Here is a 20485-nt window from a genome sequence, read left to right on the forward strand (position 1 = left end):
TGGAGATAAGAGTCTCATGGAATCTTCTGTATGGGTTAGCTTTGAATCACAGATCTCCTGAATAGCTAGAATTATAGGCGTGAGCCACCAATGGCCAGCAGGGTAAACATATTTCTCTATCATAACTCTTCTGTCTAAGTGCAAGCTAATGGGTGGCACAGCATCCTCTCTCTCCTTTTTCTGGCAAGAGCTCCTAACTCAAGTGGGGGTCTCCTTGCACAGAACCCTATCCTCCTGCCTTAGCCAGAAGCAGACTACTCATGATAGCCCATTGGTCCAGGAGTGGCCATGTGACCCAGGCTAGGCCAATCACATTGCTTCTATGGGATTCTTCACACGAACAGAAGGGAAGATAGGCAGCTTTTCTATCTGGAGTCTCAGGCCAAGAAGGTGAGGGTCAGTAGTTAGCAGGGACCCACAGCCCATCTCCACCCTTGTAGTCATTGTGTCATGCTCTGTAAGAGGATGAAGTCCAAAGACAGAATATGAGACTGAGGTCAAGAAAAAGAGGAGTAGCGGTAAGAAGTGTAGAGAAAATAGGAATTTGAAGACCCAGTAATATCCCATCAGTTCCTGGATCTAGCTATGCCTGAATTCCACTTACCTATGCATATCAGTAAAATGAGACAATCTCTCTTCTCCCACTTCCACGATCTCTTTCCTTCATCCCTGGGAGACCAGTGGTAATGAAAATGAGCTTGCCTGCAAAGTAGCATACTAATGTTCCTTGTATGTATCTTCCCATCTAATCTGTGTGACAAGCTTATATGGCAACAGAGATGAGGGTGTATAGGAAGAAAAGGGACACTAGAACATAACCGTAAAGACCCAAACTCTAATCTTGGCTCTACCACACATCAGCTGTGTGACACTAAGTCAGTTTTAACTTCTCTGGAAGTATCTTCACTTTTGTATAAAATGGGGCAGAAACACCTGCCTCAAAGACTGACGTGTGGAATGTAACATGAAAAATGTTAGCTGAGCAGCACAGTCCAGAAATCCCTTGAAGAAAGTTCTTTATTTTGCTCCTAAGAAGTAGGAGTGGACGTGGATAAAAGAAGAGAGACATAGGGGCAAATCTGGCTGACGTTCAATGGCCAGTGGTGTTAAGTCCCTAGCAACATGAGGTTGACTGATAGTTCAGCTTTCTGCCAAGCTGGCCAATCCTGAGGTCCCCAGGACTGGCATTTTCTGAGATGGCTGATAGGCCTCAGTGGCTGAACTTGAATCCAAGCCTGTATCTGGTGGGTTAGTGGCCATACTGGGATCAAGCAGGGCTTGATCTGTGTGCCATTCTGTTCTGGGCTGTTTGAGAGACTAGATAGTGGTGTGTCTTTTGTGTGTGTGTGTGTGTGTGTGTGTGTGTGTGTGTGTGTGTGAGAGAGAGAGAGAGAGAGAGAGAGAGAGAGAGAGAGTCTTCCAAAGAGCAATTCAGAAGGCTGCTGCTCTGAATTAATATGGTTCCACCGTGTGGTGATGTGGCTGTGGGGGAGATTTCCAGGGAGGATGGCTTGCAAGGCGACTCTCCTCGTTGTTTACCCTCAGCAATCCCCACAGCCTGTTCCTGGCAGGCAGCTGCATCTGCTGCACTCCTGGGCTTCGGGGACCTGGATGCTGTGGATGCTTTGCTCCAGAGAGGCTGAGCTGGCCAGCATTTTGCTGAGAGCCTGATGGGGGCCGTGCATTAGGCAGCTGGCCATGGGACCCACAGGACCTCCTCTCCCAGCTCAGCCTTGCCCTCTTTTGCCAGCCTGGGCCTACTTGAGGAGATTGTAACCACAGTGTGGGGAAACTCCCGGAGGCCTTCAGAAACCACTTTGTCCTTTCCTCTTCCCAGGGCTGGCTGCTCTTCATCCCTGTCCTCTCATTGCCTTTTGCCTAGAACCACAAGCCCCCAGCAGCAGGCAAATCCAACCTAAGCAGGACCCAGCTGCCTCCCGCCCATCCCCCACCCATCTTTCATCTTCCTCAGATACCCCATCCTCACAGGGCCAAGCATACCCTGCCTTCTGGTCACAGTGACCTTGATAACTGCCTCCCCCCCCCCCCCCCTCCACACACTTTGGTACCACTTCCCTGGGCTACCAAGGCCCAGCAGGTCCAGCTTGGTGTCTGCTCAGACCACAGCAGCTATCTAGCCAATTGTTGCAATGTAATCTCATAATATAAAAGAATAGTGGCTAGAGGTGTCAGCCAGCCTAACACTCACATCCAAGCCAGCTCCTCTGAATCTAGAGATTTCCTGGGAGAGAAACAAACTTCATGGGATTAGAGTTTGGCAAGCAAGACAAAGAAACAGCAAGCAAGGGGTAGTAGGGGAATTTCTAGGTACAGGGGTTAGGACTCATGACCTCCAGACAAGACCACTGCATAGGTCTCTAGAATCTAGGCCTAGAATAGCTCACATCAAAACTGGATATTTGTAGTGTTACACCCTCCACTGGAGGCTGAGGCTGGACAGAAGTTCTCCACCTCTTACCTCCTTTGTTAACCTCCCCAACTCCTAACTCCTTTTTTTTTTTTTTTGGGTCTAGTCGTGGGGCCTGAACTCTGGGCCTGGGTACTGTCCCTCAGCTCTTCAGCTCAAGGCTAGCGCTCTATCATTTGAGCCATAGAGCCACTTCCGGCTTTTTTCTTTTTGCTTATGTGGTGCTAGGGAATCGAACCCAGGGCCTCAGGCATACAAGGCAAGCACTCTACCACTGAACCACCTTCCCAGCCCGCCAACTCCTTTTTTTTTTTTTGGTGCCAGTTCTAGGGCTTGAACTCAGGGCCTGGGCACTATCCCTGAGCTTCTGTGCTCAAGGCTAGTGGTCTATCACCTTGAGCTATGGCTTCATTCCTGGCTTTTTAGTAGTTAATTGGAGATAAGAGTCTCACAGACTTTCTTGCTTGGACTGGCTTTGAACTGTGATCCTCAGATCTCAGCCTCCTGAGTAGCTGATGCCCAGCTACCCCAACTCCTTTTGACACCAGTTCTGGTATGTTCTAGCATCGCTATGATACAGGCCTTCTGAGACCCTATCTTGTATGTGATGGAGCTGAACCTCTTAAAGGCCAAAGGTCATAGGGCAGAGAGAGGCTGAACCTGGCTTTGGACGAATTTATCAGATTCCCAAGTCTTGTGCAAATTAACAGCATCAAGGCTACTTTTGAACAAGGAAAGGATGGTTTCTATCACCCCAACTGCATGCAGAGGCTCTTTGTCTCAATGAAAAGTGCCACCCCCTCCACCCTCTCAGGGACCACCCACATGCATTTAGGGAGGGCCTGGAAGACCTCCCTTGGAATAGAGGGAGTTGACCAGCAAAAAGCTCTATAGCCAGCGAGGGTCCACTAGTCTTGTGCAGGCTTGTGTTCCTCTCCTCTTCAGTTCCTCCTGGCTCAGCTAGAAGCAAAGGTGCAGCCCCACCCTCTGCTGAGTTCATTCTGCTGGGCCTGGGAAGATGTGAGGAATTAAGCTCCATTTAAGGCCAGAGTGAATTTTCTCACCATCAGCCACATACCCTATAGGTTCCCTGGGCTGGCCTCCGCTGACCTGCTATAGCCTTCTTGTGCCCTTGCAGGGATGGGCATCTATCTGGGTATCTGACTTCTGATAGGTCCTGCTGTGCTAACCAGAACCTAGCTCTGTCTCCGTCTGCTAAGAGTCTGGCCCCGTGGCTCTACCCCACAGACCATATTCTGTCTTCATTTAGCAACCAAATCTGGATCCTGTCTGCAGAGGAGACAGGCCAGGACTGCTGAGTCCCTTCTGACTTACACCAGCTGTCACATCCAGAGCATACACTGTCCCTTGGATGATCATGCAGGCCTAGACCACCATGGATGTGACTCAGCCATTACTCTGCGGGCCAGCATAGGGATGATGCTTAGTTGCTGAAACACCCCTCTCCCCAGTTGGGTCTGACTTGAACATATGGCAAGGTGACCAAAGGGTGCCTGTGATCTTCGCCTACCCTGGAAAGGCGTCACAAATGCTAAGCCAACGGATAGGACCAGGGCATGAAGCTGCCCCTAGTTCTTAGCCTAGTCAGGGAAGCTGGTTTGGCAGGGCTCAGCCCATTCACCCTGTGCCCTATTCCAACCTGCTTCTCCTTGAGCTGACAGATGGCTGGTTCTGTCCCCTCTGGGGGAAGGGATGGTGGGAGAGGCCATACTTCCACACAGGAACTTCCCTGTGCCCCTGATTCACCTGCTGATCACTTGCTCCCTGGACAGAATTCCAAACCTTCACAACAATATGCAGGGCTACTAATCAATGGATATAAAGTTTCTGTCAGGCCAGAGGAATGAACCCTGGAGATCTGCTCTGTACAGAGAGTCAGCAAAGTGCACTGTTAACATTTGGTTAAGAGGGTAGATCGCAAGTCTTCTTATAGTAATAAACTGAAATGTAAAAACCCTAACAGTATGTGGAATATAAATTGAAAAGGCCAAGTTCCTTGTAGAAGCTTACCTTTTATGAAGTAATCCCAGCTCCTAATTACAGAGCATTTACAATAAATACACCACGTCTGGGCTGAGCACTTGGTGTCTATTTAATCTCCACAGCAAGAATCTGAGGCAGGCATACTATGATTCCCACTTTACAGATGAGGAAACTGAGGCTTAAGGTGTCTTACTGTAAAGTCCCTCACATCTCCTAGTAGATAAGAACCAGCCTGTGTATGTTTTTTACCAATGGGTCTCAGGAGAAGTCTCTCAGGAGTCTCGGGTTAACTTGTGGTTGAACTTAAATCTGAGATTTGCTGTCTTCTGGCAGCAGCCACAGTGCCCACAGGTATTCACCTGGCTCAGACCTCTGCCCACCTGACACCATGGGTAGTTTATGTGCTTTAGAAGATGAGGGACCAGAGCACTAGACACAAGTTCCCCAGCATACATCCTCTAGGCCAGCATGGTGTGGAGGTGACCTGTCCCTTCATCTCCTTCCCTAGAGGCAATCCTAACAGGATGGGCAGACATTCAGCTGCCTGGCAGTAAGAGGGAGATGCTGAGAGAGAGACTTTGTGCAGGACTGAATTCCATTATTACAACTCTGTGACTGATGTCTGCTCCTCCTGACAGGGACCAGCTGCCCCAGCTTGGATATTCTTTCTGACTATCTATTTGTAAATCTGCTCCCAGTTTACCTCTGGGAATATGGCAGCTCTGTTTGAATGCACCCCCTTCCTCTGACCCTTCCCAGATGACATTTCCCTGGCTATTATGACTATTATATAATCCAGGGAGCCCGGCCTTCCAGGCCTTTAATTGGACAGCTCTTTCCCAAGGGGTAAAGCTGGTGCCAGCCCTCCTACCCATCAGCCCTGTGGCTCTGCTCCTTCTCCTCTCTCTCCCCCTCCCCCCCCACCCTACACAGAGACTTCTGCATGACTGACATACATTCCAGCACCCTGAAACACATCTAGCCACACCAGTGGCTCACATATCCTGAGCTTGCTTACTGTTACCTCTGCCCTCAGAAGTTCTGACCAAAGCTGTCCCTGGCTCCTGTGGCACCGTGTTGCTGTGGATGTCTGTTTCTTCACTAGGTAACAAGATCTAGAAGACAGACACCAGTGTGTCTGTCCCTGTGGCTCCAGCACATGAACAGGCTTGGCCTTGAGTGGATTCTGGGAGGTATGACAGAGCAGGCCAGGCCCCACCAAGCACACTGGAGCAGGCTGATCCACTCTGCAAGTCAGCTTGGGGACTCGCCAGACACACTGCCAAAGGTCAGCTCCAGGAAGAACTTAGAAAACCCCCTCCCCCTTTATTTTTTCAGAATGGAAAGTGAAGCCCAGCCAGGGACAGAGGTGCCAGATGTATGACTTTAGTGGCAGAGATCTCAAGGGGACTAAAGCTAATCCCTCAGGTCTCTCTCCACTGTCCTGCCACCCAGGGTCTCAGTGACAGGCTGTGGAAACCCACGGTTGCCTGAGGACCATCTTTCCCTTCCTTCCTGCAGACACTGATGGGCTAACCACCACCTTCCAGGCCCTGGGCCCAGCCCAGATGCAGCTCTGTAACTCAGCGAGCTGTGCAGATGAACACTTTAACAGCTCTCAGGTAAGAAGAAAGTGACACATCAGAATTGTGTACTGAGATAACACTAAAGGGAAAAGGAGGGATCTGGGGAGACATCTTGGAAGAGGCCACATGCCAACTTGGTCTTGAAGGAGAATTAATCAGAAGAACTGAGCTGGAGATGAGTGAAGAGAGAATATGATGGACCAGTTAAAGAGAAATATTTATGACATAGGAGCAGGAAATGATTCAGCGAGATGGAGATGCACTTACACCAACTGGAGCGGCTGTAGACAGGTACAGGAGGGTATCTGTCTCTGGAGTGAGAGCAGGGGGCAAGGCCACATCAGAAAAGGTAAAGTCAGCTGCCCAGGCTGGTGGCTCATGCCTTCAATCTTACCGACTCAGAAGGCTGAGATCTGAGGATCACAATTCAAAGCCAGCCTGGGCAGAAAAGTTCTGTGAGACTCATCTCCAATTAACCAGCAAAAAGCCAGAAGTGAGATGTGATTCACCAGTCTTGAGTGAAAAAGCCAGGCAAGAGCAAGAGGCTCTGAGTTCAAGCCCAGAAAGAAAAGGAGGGATGGGGGAGGGAAGGAGGAAGGAAGGGAGAGAGGAAAGAAGGAAGGAAGGAAGGACAGAAGAGGCTAAAATCATAGGAAGCCAACCAGACCTTGGCTTATGGGAAATCTTACCATTGCAGTCCATGTGCCCATTCTGTCTAGTGTGTTCACCCGCATAGTGCCTTAACCTAGCTCTATCAGTCACACAGACAACTCCAGGCCAGAACTATTTCCTCTGATCTCACAGGATTGCATAGTTGTCCTCGAAGGTCGGGGTATAAAATGCCAGAGGTATAAAGTGCAGAATTCTCAGTAACTTTCAGCACATGAACTCACCAGGCAGATGCCTTCTAAACATATATGGAACTCTCTATCTCTATCAAATGTGGCTTAGTGGTAGAGTGCTTGCCTTATATGCATGAAGACCTGGGTTCGATTCCTCAGTACCACATACACAGAAAAAGCTGGAAGTGGTGCCGTGGCTCAAGTGGTAGAGCGCTAGCCTTGAGCAAAAGAAGCTCAGGGACAGTGCCCAGGCTCAGAGTTCAAGCCCAAGGATTGGCAAAAAAAAAGAAAGAAAAAAGAAAGCCAGCTTCCTTTGGGTCTGGGTAAATGACAGGGTGGTTTCCTGGCCTGGGGGTGGGCAGGATCACTGCTGGGTGCTGAAGAAGGCCCTGTTGGCCCTGTGCCTCCCCCCAGGACCACACCTGTCCTAAGAAGCCTGGAGTATCTTGTCAGACTCTTGCCTACCCAGGACTCAGTAGAAACTCAGCAATATAGATGAGAGGAGGTGGCTGGGTATGGCGCTACACTGGAAGACGTGGCCTCTGTCATTATGCCAGTACCCTCGACAGCTTTTCTGGTCACACCACTATTGTAGAAGATCTAAGCAGTTTCAAGGGAATATAGGAGTGTTTAAGTGGTTGCTGAGGCCTATAATGTCCCTAATGGTAACCAGTCAAGTGACATTTTGTCCTAACCTGTCTTCAGAGGACACTACTCCTGTCCACCTCCCACCAGTCCCGTTGTTTGACTTCCTGGAGGGCTAGGCAGGCTGCTTGCTTGACAGACATGGAAACTGAACCCCAGCAAGGGGAAGTGGCTAGCCTAGGGTCACGAGGTGAGGTGGGGACAGAGATGCATGAGCCAGGTCTCCCCGCTCTTTGCCTCACCACCCTAACTTCCTGCAGGTGACTCAGTGCGGCAGTCAGCACAGGAAGGAAGTGGGAAAGGGAAGCCCAGCCTGCAGGATTCCAGGTCACCACTGTTCATCCAAAGCCACCAACCACCTTGGCCATGTGGCTCTGCCCACTGCCTGTGACCTCCCAGCCCTTCCTCCCTGAGGCCACAGCTGCTGGCCATTTCCTCCAAGGTCAGCTGCAGTGGCCTCTCCAGGGCCACCCTGCTGTGCTTCACTTTCCATCTCAGGGCCAGTGGTCACCTGCTTGGATTTGGTGAGTGCCTAGGTCTGTGCATCCCAGGTGCGTCAGTGAAATGAGACCAGATGAGATGTGACTAGATCTCAGGTGTAATTCACCTCCTGCTTAACCACCAAACCAGTTTTTGTTATATGGGGGTCGTGATTATCTCCTGGACTCAGTTTCTTTCCTCCTTAAAATGAGGTGACAGAATCTATTTGCAGGGCATGTGGAAGATTAAATGAGCTAAGAGTCTGCCTTGTATGGACCCACTCCATGACAGCCTCTGTCATTGGTTACCTGATAGATGTACTTCCTTCTTTCTCATTTAATTTCTACGGCAATATTGTATTTGATATCACTGTTTTCACATTAGTCCTGAGCTGGCTGGTGGAGGTCGGATTTGAACCTGGTTCAGATATGATTCCAGCCCCTAAGTGTTCTTCTTTATCTGCTTTTTGAGTTGTGTAGGCAGGGCCTCATCCCCCTCTCCCTGGACTCTCATCCTGGGGACTCTCATTTCCCAGGGTGAGGCTTGGCACCTCTGAGCCTCTGTTGTCCCATCTAGACACTGGGAAGTCACCCTCTTACCCGCCGCCTTCCTGGGGAAAGACAAATGAGAGGATGCCCATGGCAGTGTTCCACCATTGTAACTTGCTGTTTGCATGGGAGCTGTGAATCCTGGGACCACAGGCAGTCTTGGACTGTTTGTTTTACAGCCTGAAGCCATGCAGGATGACCATGGCCTACAGGAAATGCTGGGGGGTGGGGGGGCTCTGTCTTCTGGGGCTTTCCATGTGTTGAGTGAGGAGGGAGGGTGGTAGACTTGTGCCAATTTGGCCTACTTGTCTGCTTCATTGGAAGTTACTGGGGGGGGGGGGGAGGATAGGGGGACAGGCATTGGCTCCCAGCATGTGGGTGGATGGTTAGCGGCTCACATTCCTGCTACTCAGGGCCCCCAGAGAGTTCGCCATGTGGGCCATGCTGTTTCACACCTATGTCCCTCCCATTCAGCCCCGTGGGGAGAAGGGGCCAGCCTTCCTATGACAGCACTAGCTGTCAATATTCTGGCTTCTATTTTGGATCTTTGCGGGTGGGTAGGGGGTGGCCTACACAGGAACACTTGGAGGTATTGGTTGTCTGTCTTGTTTGGCTGGATTGTTAAGTTCCCTAAAGTTACGTTCTTTGTGATACTCATCTTTGTAAGTATAACTGGTGCTGGCCACCCCCAGAGGCTGTCCCCTCCTGCCTTGGAGGCTGGGGGTGGGGTGCGGGTGTTAAACAGGGAGCATGGGCGAGGTGCTGACGGATTCCACTACAAGCAAATGTCCTGACTTCTGTGAGTGGGGTTGCCTCACGTCATGGCCATCTCGAGGTATTCTGTGTGTAAACCTGTCTTCTTTTCTCCTTTATTTGCTTCTGACCATTTATGTGCCCGATCGCTCCCAGGGCATATCTCATCTGGACAGAGAGGTGTTGGGAGACTTTGGTGTGTACTTGCAAGTACAGAGGGATTATAAGCTGTTATCTGGCTCACAGGGCCCTGTGGAGGCTCGGAGCCATTGGAGAGTAGGGACAGTGGGCATAAAGCAGAGATTCTGAGACTCCCAGGGCCTGGAAAGAGGTTCTAGCTGCTGTGAGTCTCTGGTTCTCACCTAAAGAGGGGCCTGCAGAGTTATGACAGGATCAGTTCGAGGTTGTAGTATGTAGAGACAATGTGTGTCAATTGTGGCAGGGCAAGGATTGACTCATTCATTCCATAGAGAGCCATATAACACCTGCTATGAGCCAGGCATGGATCTAGGCACTGGGAAGACAGAGGCCAGATCTATCTAGAAAAACAACCAGAAAAAGAGAAGGACAAGTAGGAGTACTGGCAGTAGAAGGGGCCTCTCTTAACGGAAAGAGGAAGTAAGGGGTTGGCTTTATGCATCTGTTTCTGCAGCAGTGGACACAGCAGGTGCAAAGGCCCTGAGTCTTTACAGAGTTTGTGGAACAAACACATGGGGAATAAGAAGTCATTGATGTGAAGGTATTTAGAGACTTCTGAGTTTTATTTTATTCGTGCCAGCATTAGGTCTTGAACTCAAGGCCTGGACCCTGTCCCTTAGCTTTTTAGCTCAAGGCTAGAGTGCTAGTACTTGAGCCACAGCACCATTTCTGGCTTTTTTGATACCTAGTTGGAGATTAAGTCTCATGGAACTGTTCCTGTCAAGGCCAACTTCAAACGGTGATCTTCAGATCTCAACTTCCTGAGTAGCTAGGATATAGGCATGAGCCAGTAGCACCCAGCAGACTTCTGGGTTTTACTTAAAGACAGTTGATCAATAAATTTTAGCCTCCTTCATTTCACAGACCTTTAATCCTCCAGCCTGTTTGTTCTCTCCTTTTTCAGATATCTTCCAGTTTTCTAAATCTACATGAGCCAGGAGGGCCTCCCCCCTTCCTAACAAGAACTGGCTGGCTAGAGGCCTCACAGAGATTGACTGGGGACAGAGAAACAAAGGCATATCTTAGGTCAAGGATCGTGCTCTCTCCTCAGTGCTCACAGGGCTTCTAGCCTGACTCACTGTGACATGTGCACCCTCTAGGTGCACAGCAGTGCTGGGGTAGAGTCCCTGGTGCCAGTTTGTCATGTGAGACAGCTCTGTGCAGAATACACTGGGAATTTCACTTGACTCTCCATCCCTCTGCCTCTCAACCAAATGCTGAAATTAACACATTAAAATAAAACAATTCCCCTCTCCATCAGGAGATTTAACCTTTTTAATACATTCACTCCCTTTGAGCTGTCTCTGCAGAAATCGAATGAGGAGCTTACACTCGTTTCTTAGCATTATAGGAGTTTCACAAATCCTTGGAAATCCAGGAAAGAAATCATTAGTTATACCTATATCATCCCAGCTGTAGATCTGGTCGACTAGTTGAATGAATAAATGAATGAATGAATGAATGATGCATTCATAGGAATGAGAGGAGCAGAACAGAAAGCTGAAGGGCCTCTGGGCCCTGATGCTCTTGCTGATGATCCTGAAGCCTTCAGAGAACTCACCTAGGAAGTACCAAGTAGCCGGGTCCTACTGGACTAAAGTCCTCCAGACAGCCAGGTTCATCTGCCCACATGCCTGCCACCTGCCATTCTCGTCCTACTCTTTTGAGTAGCTATGATCTCAAGGAAATCAAAGCATATTTCCCTGCCTTTCTCAGGATGTCTCGGGCAAGTAGGGAAGCACAGAACAAAAGGGAATCTAGACAGGACTGAAGCAAGCAGTTGTCTTCTCTTGTCTTAGGCTGAGGCCCAGGGCTGCCCCTGTTCCTCCTCGTGCCTCTTCCCCCATGCCAGCCCTCCTGTTGGGACCTCGGTACAGGCCTCCCTGTTTATTTAGCTATTGTCCAGGCTTCTCCCCAGAAGCTGGAGCAAACTCTCACTGACTCTTAGAGTCACACCTCCCATGCAAAGCTTTCAACGTTCTGTTCTCCATCATTAGACAGTAGTATAGAGGGACCGGGGGCGGGGGAGGGAGGAAGGCTGTGCCCAGACAGCTCTCTTGACAGCACAGCCACCAAAGGCCCAGGGACAGGGATCCAAGGACAGCTCACCTCTGCTCAGGTCATTCTTCCTCCTCCTTAGGACCACATACCACCTTCCCCGAGATCCAGCCCCTCTTACATGTGCTCGTAGAGTTTAAATATACTTCTAGATCTCTGTTGCTATTTCATGAATAAATCTTAGTTATCTTTATTTCTGATCAGACAACATAGGGTGCATATTTATTTTCAGCACTGGGATTTGAACTCAGGGCCTTGAATTTACTAGGCAGGGTCTAACACTCAAGCTACAACTCTAGCTATTTTTTGCTTTAGCTATCATCATTATCATCATCATTATTATTATATTATGTTAAATGATCTGTGTTTTGGCTCAGGGCTAGCTCAGACCTCCATCCTCCTATCTGCTCCCTCAAAGCTGGGGTTGCAGGTATTCATATCACACCCAGCCCCACAGCACATCTTGATGTTTTGTACATATTTATTAATAACTAGTTCCTTCATAGAGTTATTCTTACTCTACCCTTATAGCTGGGAGGTAGTGTGACCCTGGCCTCCTGATATTAGGTCACCTCATTTGTTTGTCCTCCAGCCTCCACTCCTAGCCTGCTGGGAACCTGCTAGTACTGTGTAAAACCAGAGGAGCTGAGCACTGAGGTAGTGAACTGGGAAACAGAGATGGAGCTTGTTGCAAGTCCTTTGTGCCCTGGTGAGTCTGTGCTTGCTGGGATGGGGAGGGTAAGGTCATCGGAGGGGATGGGAAACCTCACCAGCAGTTGTCATAGTAACCTTGACTTTCAGTTTCACATAAGCAAGTTCCTGAGAGGGAGCACACTGGAACACTCAGAGGGAGGGTGGGGGAAGAGTGGAGGAGCCACGGAAAGCACATTGTCCTCTCTTACCCTTGCTTTGCTTCTCACTGGTTTACATACCCAAGGTAGATGCCATTATGTGTGGGCATCTGAGTAGAAGCTGCTTAAAATAGCCACCTGACTATTTCAGGGAGCAGTTGAATATGCATGAAGCTATTTTAGAAAAGATGTCCCTGGCCCAGCCAATCCCAACCCCATCCTTTCTCCTGAAACAGCCAAGAGGAGTTGAACAGGTCCTTTCTTAGTCTCCCTCGTTGGGTGGGAGTCTTCAGAATCTGCAGGAACAACACCCTGCTACTGTTGGTCCTGCTGCCCCGCTAGCTCTGCTGCTCCATTCTGTGGTCACAGCCGCTGTAGTCAGGCAGCTTATCCCTCCCAAGTTCCTGGAACCAGGGCAGATTCCACAGCTTTTGCTACAGTCCAGTTTGCCTGTGTCTCATTTCCCTATGTGTTGTTGTTCATTCATTCAATACACTTTTACCAACAGACCACAGGTATGAGGAATGTGCTGGTCTTGGGGTTACAAAGATGTCTGATACAAGCTCACAGGGAGGTGAACAGGAAAGCAGAGAGAGGAGGGTATAAAGTTATGAGAGAGAGAAAAGTCAGAATGCTGGGGGTGTTGGGGAAGGAGCTCTAGAGATTCTCAAAGCTGAGAAGATGGGTTTGGGGAGGAGCCTCAGGGGATGAGCAGAAGCCCCTCCCCCCAAGAAAGAATGACAGGCTGTTGTAGTGGCTGGGTGTGGCTGGGTATGACGTGTGGCTAGACATGGCTAGTCTGAATGAACAGCTGGGGGGAGAAAATGCTGCAAGGAGGTAAAAAAGCAAATCAGTTCTAATTCATGTGGATATGAGTGCTGTCTGGCAATGCCTTCTCTGAGCTCCAGGGTAGGCTGTAAGGCCTCTTCTTCCATGAGACTGGTAGGCCTGGTGGACCTGAGCTGCCCACAAATCAGACTGGAAGTCTCAGAGGCAGGGGCTAGTCATACTCTCCTGGGCATCCATCTCCAGAGCCAGTGCCAGGTTAAGGACTAAGCAGACACTTACTGAACATATGTTGGACCAGACTGCCTGGGTTTAAACCTGGGTGCTGCTGCTTACTGTGACCCTAGGGCAAGATGTCTGACTTCTGTTGGCCTCATTTATCTTACCTAGATAATGGGCATAATAATTGAATCTCCTATTTCCTGAAGCTTTATGGTAAGAGGTACATGATTGATATGAGTAAAGAAAGCACAGCACTATAGAGCACTGTATTCCCAACTACTCCAGAGGTTGAAGCAGGAGCCTTATCACTTAGCCTAGATGTATGAAGCTAGTTTAGGCAACATAGTGAAACACAAATATATTTGCATGTTATATAAATATTCATATGTATATAAAAAGGGTTTAGAAAGTCTATGTGGCACATGGTAAGCAATAAATAAAAGTGTCTACTATTTATTGTTCTGAGGTATTTTTCCCCCCCAGTGTTGGTACTGGAGAATTGGATCTCACACATGTTAGGCAAGTGCTTTGCTGCTCAACTCCACCCCCAGCCCTATTATTCTGAATTCTGAGTTTTACCTTGAGAATAGAGTGCCATCAATGACAAGACTTCTTTCCAAAATAGCTCTATTGCTTTAACTGCTCTCATTGAAAAAAAAAAAAAGCTCAAGCATTATACAAAAAAAAAACAAAAAGGTCATCTTAAATCCTGGCTTTCAGAAAACTACCATAAACATGACCACTTTCCACAGTGTGAGTATGTAAGTCCCTCTTCAAGATCTTTATGCTCAATCTGATGATAGCATGAGAAGATGGGAAATGACCAAGTCTTGGTGAGAATGCTTGCAAATGGGATTAGTGCCTTTAGGAAGGTTTGAGAAAGACTCTTTTCTTCTGCCACCTAGGAATAGGCAGGGAGCCCTCATCAGACCCTGAGTCTGCCTTGACCTTGGATGTCCAGCCTCCAGAACTGTGGCTAATCAATTTCAATTGCTTATAATGTACCCAGTTAATGTTATAGCAGTCCAGACATTTAAGATACAGTTGATGCTCATTATTCAGACTCCTATTTGTCAATTTACCTACTTGATAAAGCTTAGTTGTAGTCCCAAATCAGTCCTTTCTTTATAATCATTTGCAATTTGCAACATGGGAACATTTTTTTTTTGAGTTGTCTGAGCTGCATGTTCCCATATAAGTTCAAACAAGAAACCATTCTCCTACTGTTATCAGCACCCATATGGTAAACAAGAGTCCTTCCTGGGCACTGTTGGGTGCCACCTCTTCTGTATTTCTTTGCTCCTTTTATTCAGTGATTTTGTGTTTTAGATTGGCCCTTGAGTATTCTGCTGAAGTGCTGTCTAGTGCTCCTGAGCGCCAGAGAGCTGTCAAGTGCCTTCTGGAAAACACACAAGTTAGGCCAGCTTCACTGGGCTTGAGTTACATGCTAAAGGAAGACCCTGGGTTTAGTGGCAATGAATCAGCAAGTAACTCAAGGTGTGTGTGAATAGGAACACATATAATCAAAGGTATAAGGTTTTATATATTGATGAGGTGACAAATCTGAGACTCACAGGGCCACATGCTGGAGAGCTCCTCTGAGCAATGGCTCAGTGTTTGCTAATTCATGTTAGGGACCTTTTAGAACAGAACAACTTACATGATGAGGGATCGAATCTTCATTCTTACACAGGCAGACACATATGCCTATGTGACTGGAATATACCTCCCATAGTCTTGGCTCTTACTTTTATCCTATATTTATAAGTATGTCAAAGGCATCTTTCTATATCCATAAAAAAGGCTCTCCTCTCCCCATGACAATATTCAGAGCATCTGAGGCTGAGAGGCTGAGGGGCTGTGGCCTTGAGGGTCCAGTGTACAGCGAGGGTCCAAGCCCTCACTAAGTCAGGATAGTCCCTAGAAAACTCTTTTCTCCAGAGCAGCTGTGTTGCTGCTGCTGTGAATTGTTCCTGAAAGGCATCAGCCAGAGTCAAAGAGCCACTGTCAGGCAGGGAATGTGTTACACAGGCTGTATTGTGACCATGAGGCTGGGAAGGGGACGAGGAAGATGGACGGTCTGTCCTGGAAAGGGGGGAGGGTAGGGGCTGGTCTTTAGCAGGCATCTGGGGAGTTCCCCTCCCAGCTTCCTCAGGTAGAGGCTTTCTGACTTGCCCTGCAGCCACCTCCTGGACCTGAGGCCCAGCAACCTCTTTATTTCCCACTGGCTGCCAGCTTCCAACAAGTCTTGGCCAATTGAAGCTCCAGCTTATGAAAGACCATGGATTAGGGGCCAATACACACACTGTCCAGCCCAGTGCAGGCCCAGGGATCTGTAGGTGAGTAGTCCAAGAATCTTCCTCCTTGTGGAAGTCCATCTGGGCAAAGAGGCAGCTCATAAGGAAAGCCTCCATGCCCCAACCCCCACCCCCTGCAAATGTCAAGATAAAGACATCTAAGCACTGGAGAACTCAGGGTTGGGGTGTCCACAGACAGTTTACATTCAGGGGGCAAAGGGAAATCTTTCTGTATACAGTATAAAGTAAGAATTCTCCATGATTCAGTGTGTGTTTTATTTATCTTTGGTACTTGGTTGTGATCTTAGGGTCTTGTGCTCTAGCTTGGCTTTCTGCTTAGGAATAGTGCTATACCACTTAAACCACAGTTCTACTTTTGCTAGTTAAAAATTGGAGATGAGACTCTCATGGACTTTTCTGCCTCAGCTGGCTTTACGTTGTGATCCTCAGACCTCAGCCCCCTGAGCATCTAGGACTACAAATGTGAGCTACCACCACCTGGCTCAACTTGTGTTTTAAAACAGACCAGTTGGGTATAGTTATTTTCAATAAATTTGTGCCTTTTTTTCCTACTAGCTGTGGCTCAAACACAAGGTTTCACACATGCTAGACCAGTGCTCTGCTGCATGGTTGCATTCCTATCCCAAACATGAATTATTTGGGGTGAAAATTAAAGCATCCTCATTTTGGATGAAAAAATACAGACCAGAAATGAATGGCTCTATACCTGGCTAAGCTGCTTTCCTACAGGGTGCTGGAGAGAATCAGAGAATTCTAATGAGAGATACAGGTTGACGGTTCCCACTCAAATCTCCCTGTCACTGACTTGCTTTGTAACCAGAAGCAAGTGACTTTCTCCTCCCAAGCCTCTCTCCTCTCACCTATAAAACAGGAACACTGTCACCAAATACACAGGGCCTTGCCGGAACAAAGTGAAACATCTAGAAGCACTGTTCCTTTGTACATACTTGATAAATGTAAAGCATTTGGTTCCAGAAGCACGAGGTTCCAGAATGTTCCACACCCACTCATGAGGATAGTCCAGGCCTCCGTACCCCCCAGCCACATCTGGAGAAGTCTCTCCCAGCTATTTCAGCTCAAGCCAAAGCCTGTCCTGTACAAACACAGCCCCATCCAGAGACGCAGCCCCCATGTGCATTGGGTGGGCCGCCTGCTCCGGGTGCAGCTTGCTGGGCCATGAGTGCAAATAACCACCCCTTCCTGGGGTGAAAAGGAACAGGGAACTGGCTTGTTCTCCGAGAGCAGAGTGCTGGCTGGCCACGAGGAACATTTTAAGGTGGGACGCTTCTTCCTGTACCGTTGGCAGCTGTCTACATAAGGCGTCCATTATGTTTGGGCCCCAAGGCCAGAGGACCCCAGAGGCCAAGCTAAAATTAGTGTCCACTTGTGCACTGGCCAGAGACACGAACATCCGAAGGTCAGATGCTTCCAACCAGCCGACCTGGCAGGAGGGGAGCTGCACAGCTGCGGCCTCCTGCTCTCCCAGACTCAGGGACAGACAGCCCTGCCCTGCGCCCTGCCCTGCCTAGCAGCCTGACTCAACAGCCCAGCCTGGGGTAAAAATTAGACTGCAGACCATAATTCCAAGCATGCGTGCACGCGCGCGCGCGTACACACACACACACACACACACACATACTTTAAAAACATTGCATATACATCCACAGGAATAAAGGGAAGAGAGAAGTTCACTGTCTCAATCATGACTGTGCAATATTAGGCAAATTAGTTTCTTTTTCCTGTATTTTCATTTTCCCTTTCTTCCTTCCTTCCTTCCTTCCTTCCTTCCTTCCTTCCTTCCTTCCTTCCTTCCTTCCTTCCTTCCTTCCTTCTTTCCTCCCTTCTCTCCCTCTCTTACTTTTTTGCCTCCCTTTCTTCTCTTCCCCCACCTTCCTTTCCTGAACTAGGATTTGTGTTTAGGGCCTTGTGTTTCCTAGGTTGGTACTCTACCACTTGAGTGACTCGTCCAGCCCTATGTTTTCACTGGTTATTTTTGAGATGAAGTCTTTTGAACTTTTCTGCGGAAGCTTGGCCTCAAATGCTGATCCTTCTGTTCCCAGCCTCCTGAGTAACTCAGAGTACAGGCACAAATTATTGGTGCTTGGTCAAATTTTTCTTAATATGTATTACTTGTGTACTCAGAAGAAAACACAAGAAACCATAAATTATATATTTACATTAAATATACAAAAATGATTAAATTGTGAATGCCTTCAGGCATGGAGTGACTTTGGCTAGCTGGCTAGCAGCATACTGCCCCCGGCTCCTAGCTGTTATTCAGTAGGGTGTGTGTGTGTGTGTGTGTGTGTGTGTGTGTGTGTGTGTGTGTGTGTGTGTGTGTGTGTGTGTGTGCGCATGCATAAGCTGGTACTGGGGCTAGAACTAAGGTCAGGTTCTGGGGCATTATCCTTAGCTTTTTCAATCAAAGCTGGTGCTTTACCATTTGAGCCATAGCTCAACTTCTGGCTTTTTTGGTCATTAATCATAAATAAGAGTCTCATAGCCTTTTCTGCGTAGGCTGGCTTAGAGCCATGATTCTCAGATCCCAGCCTCCTGGGTTACAGGTGTCTGGCTTCAGTAGGTTCTAAGACGAGGCACCTGCTCTTAGCTTTCAGCTTGTCCTGTAGTCAGAGGCCCTTTTCAGAATCAAGGAGCTGATTGATGACTTTCAAGCAAGATCTAATCCCAACTCCCTAGCACATCACTCAGTCTTCCACCCTTTTCCAGCCTTTACTGTCTTGTGTTAACCACTGAAACTTTGCACTTGATGTCCTTTCAGCCCATGGGGCTTTCTTTCTTGGAGAGAAGTACCTGATAAACTTCTATTCATCCTTCAAAGCCCAGTTCAAGTATCACCTTTAAATTGTCTCTTCCAGATCATTTTCACAATCAATCCAGACAGAACAGATCTAATCACAAGTTCACAGAGGGAGGAATTTGCCTTCCTTCTAGAAAATTCTGCTTAAAGTTAACCTTAGACATAGGTAACCACTTTACCTCCATGAATACCCTATTCTGCTTCACAGATTTTTGCTGTTCTATAGCAATTTACGGATGGAATGGAAGTTTCTAGAAGGCAATGTCATGACTCATTTGCACTATGTCTCAGTGCATAGCACAGAACAGAGCCCAGAAGGCAATAAAAGATGTCTAGAGGAGAGGCTATGAGAGGGCAGGTATGGGGCTGGTGGTTGTCTTCAAGCAGGGTTTTCTAGAATGCACGTCCTTCAAGGAAGCACATGTACACTCATAAGCACACACTGGAACTTATGTACATACACAGTGCACATCCAGCCCAGTGTGGGGCTCTCTGTGGGCGGGAGGCCCATGGAGTGATTAAGTAGGAGGCTGAGTCCTGGGGCAGAGTCAGCTGGCTGTAGTGCTGACCACTGCCCTCCCTCTCTTCCAGAAGCTGGAGCTTCCATTAGCTGCTTTAATGCCTGCCCCATTCTCTGAGTCTCACTGTCTCTGCCTACAAACTGAGAAGGAGACACAGAGAGGCAGGTGCTTGCTGGGAATTTTCCTGACAGGGAAAGTTATCTCTGGGGTCAGAGCCAGCTCCCTAGACCCTGCTCCAGGATTCTGCAATCCTTATATGCAGCTATTAGCAAAATCACCAGCTATAGGATGATGGATGTCTGAGTAATTTTTTCCCCCTCAAGTCTGGGGGAGCCTGGGCTTCCTTTCTCTTAACTAAGGCTGCATCCATCTTTATCTCAAGGCCTGGCCACAAGACATGGCCTGGTGGTTTTGGGGCTGTATCTATGGTAGTGGTGAGGAGCTGGGAGGAACTTACCTGTCAGAAGGCAGCCGTGATCTCATGGTTGACATGTGCAAGAGATGTCTAAGAGCTTCGAAGACTGTGTTGGGGAAGGCCTGTGGGAAGTGGAGAAGTGAGAATATTATACCTCCACCATCTGTCAACTTCCCCTGGAGTGTGAAAAATGCATTGGAGAAATTGGGAAGCGCAGCCTTGTTGAGAGCAAAGCCCAGCCACCACCCTTGCCCACCAAAGCCATGCTTCTCTCTCCCTGGCCATATGACCACAGCCTTGTCACCCTTGGCACAGAGTGGGACATCATGGGCCCCCACCCTGTGGACCCACAGACATCCCCAGGTCTGCTGTAGGCCTGGATTCTCACTTTCATGTCCTCCATAGGAAAACGCCTCAACTAGCTATTTTAATCACTCACTCTTTCTCCCATTATTTATTCCTTCCTTTGAGCACCCAGTGACCATCTGGGAAGCCGTTAAATGCTAATTTCATGTCTTATGGAGTCATTGAAAGTGACAGCTCAATTCTAGTCAGAGAGGCAGGTTAGACTCTGCTCCAGCTTCCACACACCCAGCTTGGAGAGTGGCCCACTTAGCTGGACACAGGATGAAGGGTTTTGAACCTGTTGTATAGGGTGCTGCCAATACTGTCAGCACATAGGTCTCTTTGTTTTCATGCACATGTGGGTGCGCACCCATGTGTGTGCGTGTGTGCGTGCACGTGTGTGTATGTGTGTGTGTGTGGGGGGGGTTGGTCCTAGGGCTTGAACTAAGGGTCTGGCACTGTCCCGAGCTTTTTTTGTTCAAGGGTAGTGTTCTACCACTTCAACCACAGCTCCATTTCTGGCTTTTTGGTAGTTATTGGAAATAAGAATCTCCCAGAATTTCCTGTCTAGGCTGGCTTTGAATCTCAACCTTCAGAACTTAGCCTTCTGAGTAGCTAGGATTATAGGAGTGAGCCACTGGCATGCAGCATATGGGCCTCTTTTAAG

General features: G+C 48.4%; 1 protein-coding gene across 1 annotated transcript in view; it reads right to left on the reverse strand.

The window, feature by feature from the left end:
• Nucleotides 1-19595, reverse strand: part of Hivep3 (HIVEP zinc finger 3) — a 135145-nt gene extending 115550 nt beyond the window's left edge. Inside the window, exon 1 of the mRNA XM_042684202.1 lies at nt 19516-19595. The gene's annotated coding sequence lies outside the window, so the exon portion shown is untranslated. The remainder of the gene's footprint in view (nt 1-19515) is intronic.
• Between the last annotated feature and the right edge of the window lie 890 nt (nt 19596-20485).

The sequence above is a fragment of the Dipodomys spectabilis genome, unplaced genomic scaffold (genome assembly GCF_019054845.1).
Source record: "Dipodomys spectabilis isolate Male_0828 unplaced genomic scaffold, ASM1905484v1 ptg000002l, whole genome shotgun sequence".
Taxonomy (NCBI): domain Eukaryota; kingdom Metazoa; phylum Chordata; class Mammalia; order Rodentia; family Heteromyidae; genus Dipodomys; species Dipodomys spectabilis.